Source organism: Triticum urartu, chromosome 6A, assembly GCF_056163025.1.
Source record: "Triticum urartu cultivar PI428250 chromosome 6A, HENAU_Tu73, whole genome shotgun sequence".
NCBI classification, from domain to species: Eukaryota; Viridiplantae; Streptophyta; class Magnoliopsida; order Poales; family Poaceae; genus Triticum; species Triticum urartu.
The window spans coordinates 246299823-246307963 of NC_141878.1; the positions used below are offsets into that span (position 1 = coordinate 246299823).

At 47.8% G+C, this 8141-nt stretch overlaps 1 pseudogene; it reads right to left on the reverse strand.

The window, feature by feature from the left end:
• Positions 1–640: 640 nt before the first annotated feature.
• Positions 641–1461, reverse strand: LOC147964895 (uncharacterized; annotated as a pseudogene).
• Positions 1462–8141: the final 6680 nt, after the last annotated feature.

Consider the following 8141-nt stretch of genomic DNA (forward strand, 5'->3'; position numbering starts at 1 on the left):
TGAGAGCCATTCTTAGCGAGTAGCTCATCATGCTTTTCAGCCTGAAGTAACATGTGAATAAGCTCGGAATAGACCTTGTGATTCCAAATATAATGAGGGAGAAATATTCAAAAATTTGCAAGTTTGGTGTGCGAGAGAAGATGATCTCGATTGCTAAAACATGTTCAAGAGAACTTGATATGTGGTAAACACATGGATCATATCATACTTCCCAGATGAAATCCGATACTTTATTTATATTAGCAATCCATTACATAAAATAAACACACTAATAATTACACAAGTCCTAGTCAGATGTAATCTAGAACAGGACTAGAATGTAAGTAGCAGTCAAACTAGGTACTAAACAGTACTAAACATAGTCTAAAACTGCACTAATACAATAATTAGTACTAATAATCAATGAAACAGAGAAAAAAAATTCATAGCCACCACGAGGACCCGTATGCGCCTGGGCCTAGGCTTGCACGGCCTTTGGCCAGCCCATCCGCCGCCACACCGCATAAAGCAGAGGGGGGAGAGCGGTTACGGATATGGGTCGGATACTCCGACCCCCTGCACCACTGCTCGATCCCCACCTCTGGTCACAGCGCCGCCGCGGGGAGGAGTGGCCGCCGCCGCATCCCTTCTTCTCCATTGGTTACCGGCGTAGCCCCGCCGAGCTCTCCTCGTCCGAAGAAGAAGCAACGACGACGGGGTCCAGGCGGACTCTTGGAGGCGCGGCGCTGGCGAGGCCGAGGCTCGCCGGAGCCCACGAGCCGGCGCGGCGGGCGGGACGGCGGTCGAGGGCTGCGATGGCGCGCCCGAATAGGCGGCCGAAGCGCTGCTCAGTGCGGCTGCTCGAGCCCGCGGCCGTCTCCTATTGAGGCGTGGCGGTGGCGGCACCGTCCTCCATGCCTGCTCCAAGGCGGACGACTCCGGAGGCACCGGTCGGCGCGGAGACGAAGGCGAGCGCCTCCTCCTCGTTCACGACGGCGCGCATCGGCACGGGGCAGTATCTGGGCGGGCCGGCGGCCTCGGCGGCGGGCGTTGGCGTCGACGGCGCGAGCCACACGGCCGGCGGAGGAGGTGGTGGAGGCGGAGATCCAGGGGGCGGTGCAGGCGCGGCTGCAGCCCTGTGCACCATGGAGGCGCTCGGGCCGGCCACTAGCCAGGGGTCGAACCCCATGGGCGCCTGGCCACGGGCGCACGGAGCACCATCGTGGGCGCGTCCAGGGGCGAGGGGAGCACCGCGGGGGGCGCGTCCAGCGGCGCGGTGGCGGCCAGGAGCACCACGTCCAGCGGCACGGTGGCGGCCAGGAGCGCCACGTCCAGCGGCGCTGCGGCCGAATCGACGGATGGCTTGCATCCAACGACGGAAACGGCGGTGGCCACCAACTCCATGGCGGCGAAGGGCAATGAGGCGGTGCGGCGACCGTCCTCACGGATCAGACGGAGGAAGAAGGAGACGAGGCCTGTCATCTCACCGGCGGCGAGTGCTTCCTCTCTTCTCTTTTCTCTGTTGCCTTTTGCTCTCGCTGGCTGTTCTATGTGCTGATAATGTGTTTTGAATCAAAATGATCGAATTCCTTGATCGATGGTTAGAAGCCCCCTTTTATATGTCCCGAAGAGACATGACGATCCCTCGAGGAGGCGTCGGTTCCAGGAGATCGAAGGGAGGCGTCGGTTGCGGGACAAACCGCAACAACGGTTGGGCAAGGGGAGATTTTCCCCCTAATTACAGAATTATTTTTAACACCAATGTCACTCAGATTGAAATCATAAGCAAAAAATATAGCCTTGTGAGATCTGGCACTTGCCAAAAATTCGTTTGCTAAATTGTCTTCAGTCACCTTATGTGTATGGATTTGTCCAATGGCACCCGTCATGGTCACGTTGAGGTAATGCAGGAAAAAGAACTATAAAATCCGATCCAATTTTTCGGAATCGATTAGTAGTTAACATGGTGGTTAACCGTATTGTGAAAGATGAAAAAAATGATTGGCTTATCTAATTCTTTATTGAGGCGTGAAAAAGATTCAACAAAAGACAGAAACAACTTCACTATTGGTTTTACGTCAAGTAATACGTAGAGTAACTCCCAATATAGGGATAAATACAAGGCGTAATAAAAAAGGACCGACGCGGAAAGTTCCGATTGAAATATGATCTAAATAAGAAAAAACACTTGCCATTCGTTGGTTATTAGAAGCATCCCAAAAGCGTCCGGGTCGAAATATGGCTTTCAAATTAAGTTTCCAATTAGTAGATGCTGTCAAAGGAGTGGGGGTGCCATACATAAAAAGGAAGCGACTCATAGAATGGCAGAGGCAAATAAAGCTCTTGCACATTTTCGTTAATCCATGAACATAATCTATGTATGTAGACACATGGATCCGTACATCTCGATCGAAAAAGAATCAATAGAAGGAGAATCAGACGAAATCTTTCTCGAAACAAATAAAAAGGAAAAGAAAGATAAAACATTAATACTATAATCAGCCTCTGTTCCCTCTCATTCCTCTTATTTTTATCTCTTTTTGTCTCACTTTCATATTTTTTCGCTCTCTCCTTTCTTCCTTTTTCGTTTTGCTCTCCTTTTTTCCGTTGGGCACTTCTTTTTTGTCCTTTTTTACTTGCAAGTCCACAGATGTCATGACATTTCCCGTCTTTGTGTTTTGGGTGATGATGACAACTCTCCTTGTTGTCTAATCATGTGTTAAGTTTTTCAGGTTCTCTATGCTCAGGTTCGCATCGATTAGGCATTCTCTCTGGAAGGAAAAAATTGAAGACGGAGTTTTCTGCGTGTTTATTTCCCTGGTCGTAGGGAACCCGTACTATCAAGAGGGAATCCACATTGGAAGGCATGGGGTGAATCATTGCACGCACACTCTTCTTGTCACCGACCTTTACCTTCTGTTCCTGTAGAGAGAGGTTCCCTTTAGTTCTTTCTGGTGTAGTAATTTCCCATCAACGGTTGTACCGCCCATCTGGGCGTTTGTACCGCTGGCCTATTGTACCAGCCCAACCACCGCTCCAGGGGTGATACCCTGGGGTTGCACCTCCTACGTTCTTGCCAAGTGGTTGTACCGCTGCCCCAGGGCGGTGGTACCTCCCTCCCACTGGAGGAACTCTGGTGTGGTGCTTCGGGCGGTTGTACGGGCCGGGTACCGCCCAACCACTGGACTAGATTCTGTGATGGGCCGGTACTTGGGTGGTGGTGGCCCGGTTGTGCTATGCATACCGGTACTACCGGGTATTCGAGCGGTTGTACCGCTTGGGACTTAGCCACCCCGTGCACCAGGAGCAAGCGGTTGTTTTGGAGCACTATCGCACGACCACCACCCATGGGGGTGACTCCCCTCTGCTCCAAGGCAGTTGTTGAGCGGTAGGGAAGCGGTTGGTTCGGTTATTCCAAATAACCGGTAATACCGCTCCGGCGTCCGGTTGTACCGCCTGCTAGGGTTTCAGCAGCTTACCCGTGATTCCCGGTTGTACCGGGGAGAGGAGCGGTTGTACCGCTGCAGTGTAAAAACTGCTTTAACGGTTGAATCTTAGGGTTTCCTATATAAGGGGGTTCTTCCACCTACCCTCTTCACCTCTTGCCTCTCTCTCTCCACCATTAATGCCCTTCAAGCTTTCTTGCCCGATCTCCCTCTCTAGCCACTCAAACTTGTTGATTTGCTAAGGATTGAAGGAGGAGACCTAGATCTACACTTCCACCAAAGGATATTTGATTCCCTCATACTTTTTTGTGTGGATTTTGTTACTCTTGGGTGTTTGAGCACCCTACACGGTTGAGGTCACTTCGAAGCCATATTCCATTGTGGTGAAGCTCCTTAGTTTTGTTGGGAGCCTCCAATTCGGTTGTGGAGAGAGCCCCAACCTTGTTTGTAAAGGTTCGGTTGCCACCTTCAAGAGCACCACTAGTGGAATCACGACATGTCGCATTGTGTGAGGGTGTGAGGATAATACGGTGGCCCTAGTGGCTTCTTGGGGAGCATTGTGCCTCCACACCGCTCCAACGGAGACGTACTTCCCCCAAAGGGAAGGAACTTCGGTAACACATCCTCGTCTCCACCAGTTCCACTTATGGTTATCTCTTTCATTTACTTTGTGCAGGCTATTATTGTGTTGTATCATTTGCTTGCATTTGTTGTTGTTGTTTGCATCATATAGGTTGTTCACCTAGTTGCACATCTAGACAACCTATTTGTTGCTAAACCTAATTTGTTAAGAAAAGCTAAAAATTGGTAGTTTCCTATTCACCCCCTCTAGTCAACCACATCGATCCTTTCAATTGGTATCAGAGCCTCGTCTCTTTATTAAGGGTTTCACCACCTGAAGAGTATGGTTGACACAGAGGAGGAAGTGCCCGAGGTTGTGGAGTTGACTTCGATCACTCGAGACAACTTAAATGAAGCTATGGCTTCACTTAAGATGTCTATGACGGCCGAAGTCAAGTTCATGCTTAAAGAATTACTTGAGGGGATGAAATCCACTCCCAATCCCTTGCTTGTGGTTAATCCCATGACATCAGAGTCGGAGGCCAATTCCGCCAAGGAAGCGGCTAAAGGTACTCATGTTCCTTCCCCTCATGACAAGAATGGGACAGGAACCTTTGCCTCGGTTCCCCCTTCCCCGGTCTATGGAGGACCGGTGCCCACAGCTCGCATTAATATTCATGGTCCTCCTCCCAAGCTTTTTAAGGGTGATTTTGCTAATTGGATCTTTCACATTAAGTCTCATTTGAATCATTGCTCAACTAACCTTTGTAGAATCATTAAGCAAGGCTTCTACCCACATGATCCAAACAACTTTTCACCCCAAGAGAAGAAGTGGACAACCAATACAATCGCTCTGCTTTGTTCATCCTTCAAGAAGCAGTCCCTCCCGAAGACCTTGCACATCTCCGACCTTTCACTCGTGCAAAGGATTATTGGGAGCACATTGTTTCGATGTACAAGGGGAGCTCAAGCATCCAAAGATCCAACTTTAAAGTGGTCCTTGATGAGGCCGATGAATTTGTGATGCTTGAAGATGAGGATCCACGTGATCTTTACCAGAGGGTGACTACTCTTGTGGTTGCTCTCCAAGACCATGGAAGCAAGGATACGGATGACACTTGGATCAAGCACAAGTTCCTCAAGGCCATCATGCCATTCAACAAGGCCATGTCTTCCGTGATTCACCAAAGGCCGGACTTTCACTCCTTAACATCAAGTGAAGTGTTAGCTGAGTTTATTGCCATGAACATCATGAACAAAACTGCCGACAATGCTCTTGCTCGGGTCCGGTCAAAGAAAATCACTCCCACCCTTGCTTTGAAGGCCAAGGAAATTTAGGAAGAAGAAGAGGAAGAAGAAGAAGAGTGTGTCACCGAGGACCCCAAGTATGCTTACCATGAGCACTTGGCTCTTGTGTCAAGGCAATTTTGGAGCAACAAGAGGAACTCAAGGCCCAACTTCACCAAGAATAACTCAAGTGGGTCAAAGAACAAGCAACATGTAAGAACTTGTTACAATTGTGGCAATGTGAGTCACTTTGTGGTGGATTACCCTTACGAGAAGAGGGAAGACAATGGTGGCAAACTCATTCGGAAGGATAAAGCCAAGTCGTCCCTAGCAAGAACAACTTTGCCTAGAAGACTCCTCCAAAGGGCTTGGTGGCACATGAAGAGTACACCTCCGATGATGATGAGGAAGATACAAGTGGAGAAGGAATGTCAATGGCAACCATTGCTATTGCTACATCTTCCCCCGCCAAGGCGTCTCTTTTCGGCGCCCCCAACGAAAACACCATTGCAAGTGTCTCATGGCCAAAGGTATCAACAAGGTAACTCCTAACATCAAAACCACCATCATTACTACTTCATTGTTAGATTGTGTTGATGATAGTGAGATGGAGAAAGTTGATGAGAATGAGTTCACCATGTTTGTGAGAAAGCTTAAGGGTGAGTCCAAGAAGCACTTTGTTGATCTCTTGGAACAACTTGGTGAGGCCAATGATATCATTGAGTCTCATGAGGATACTATCTCCAATTTGGAGGAGCATAGTCGTGACTATGCCGATGAAATTGCGGATCTTTCCATTGCTCTAAAGGAAGAGCAAGATCTTCATTTGACTCTTGAGGAATCACACAACGTTGGTCATGCTAAATTGCAAAAATATCTTGATCATGCTATTGTTCTTACTCGTGTGCTTAAATCCGAGAAAGCCAAACTTGGGGTTGGCCATGCTAGACTCAAGGAAGAGTTTGATACACTTGACAAGGCTCACAAGATCTTGAAGGGTGTTCATGCCTCTCTCAAAGAGTCTCATGATCAACTGCAAGTGAAGCTAACTAAGGAGATTTCCACTTGCCCTCCTTTTGTTCTAATTTATAATGCCCATGCTACTAACCCTTATTGTGAGCATGTGCATCTTGTGGAGGAAAATGCTAAGTTGAAAGAGCAACTTGAGAATGGGCCTTGTGACCTGCATACAAGGCGAGAAGAACCTCAACGACCTTTTGAGCAATCAAAAGGAAGTTGTAGGAAAGGAAGGACTTGGGTTTGTACCCAAGTCAAAGAAGAAGAAGAAGAACAAGACCAAACAATCTCTCCCATTAAAGGAGACCTTTGTCAAGGCGGGAGAGGGTACTCATGAAAAGAAGAGGAACAAGGAAGTGGGTGGTAATGCCAAGAAGGGCAAAACCGCTCCCAACAACAAAGCCGGCGATTTTAACCCTTCTTACGTTTTATGCCGTGCTAGTGATGGACATGTTTATGCCAAATTCGTTGGTTCTTACTATGAGTAGATTGAATGGTCTATTTGGGTTCCTAAGACCCTTGTTTCTAACATCAAAGGACCCATTCAAAAATGGGTACCTAAACCCAAACATTGATCTCTTGTAGGAGTTTGCTTCCGGTGGAGTGTCATGGTTGCTTGATACTGGAGCAACAAATCATATGACCGGGAGCAAGGACTTGGTGGTGGATGTGCATCGAATTCCATCTATGCCCACCCATGTCCAATTTGGTGATGCCTCAACTTCTAAGGTATTGGGACTTGGCAAGGTGGTCATATCTCAAGATTTAACTATTGAGAAGGTCATGCTTGTTGAGTCCCTTGCATACAATTTACTTTTCGTTCGTCAACTTGCACTTATGGGCTTTGCAACATTCTTTGATCTTGATACAGTGGCCCTTTTGTGGAGCAAGACTCTTAAAGTAGCCTTTGTTGGGCATGTGGAAAACGGTCTCTATGTGGTGAACTTTTCTGAACGACCCAGTAAGACCGTGACTTGCCTAATGGCTAAAGTTGATGTGGGTTGGCTTTGGCATCGCCAACTAGCCCATGTCAATATGGGATCTTTGCAAAGTCTCCTCAAAGGTGAACACGTGCGCGGACTAACAAATGTGAGTTTTGCTAAAGACCGTGCTTGCATTGCCTGTATCTAAGAAAAGCTTCATGAAACGGCTCATCGTCCATCGACTATCATCTACTCAAAGAGGCCCTTGGAGCTCCTACATATGGATCTCTTTGGTCCTCCATCCTTTGATAGTCTTGGTGGAAGAAAGTATTGCTTGGTGATTGTGGATGACTACTCAAGATACACATGGGTATACTTCTTCAAGAGGAAGAGTGAGACTCAACAAACCACCATCAACTTTGCAAATGAAGCTCAATGTCAACATAATACAAAGATATTGATGATTAGAAGTGACAACGGCACCGAGTTCAAGAACTACACCTTGGATGAGTTTCTTAGTGACGAGGGGATCAAGCACCAATATGCCGCACCCTATACCCCTCAACAAAATGGTGTGGCAGAGAGGAAGAACTGGACGTTGATGGATGCGGCATGGACCATGATGGCGGAATTCAAGTCTTCGTACAACATTTGGGACGAAGCCATCAACACCACATGCCATGCATCCAATAGGCTCTACCTCCGCAAAGGCTTGAACAAGACTCCATATGAGATACTTACCGGCAACAAGCCCAATCTCAAGTACTTCCGGGTGTTCGGTTGTAAGTGTTTCATTCTCAAGAAATGTGTTTGTTTGTCTAAATTTGAACCTAGAACTCAAGAGGGCATATTTGTTGGTTATGCTACAAACTCTCATGCTTACCGTGTCCTCAACAAGTCCACTGGACTCATTGAGGAGACGTGTAAC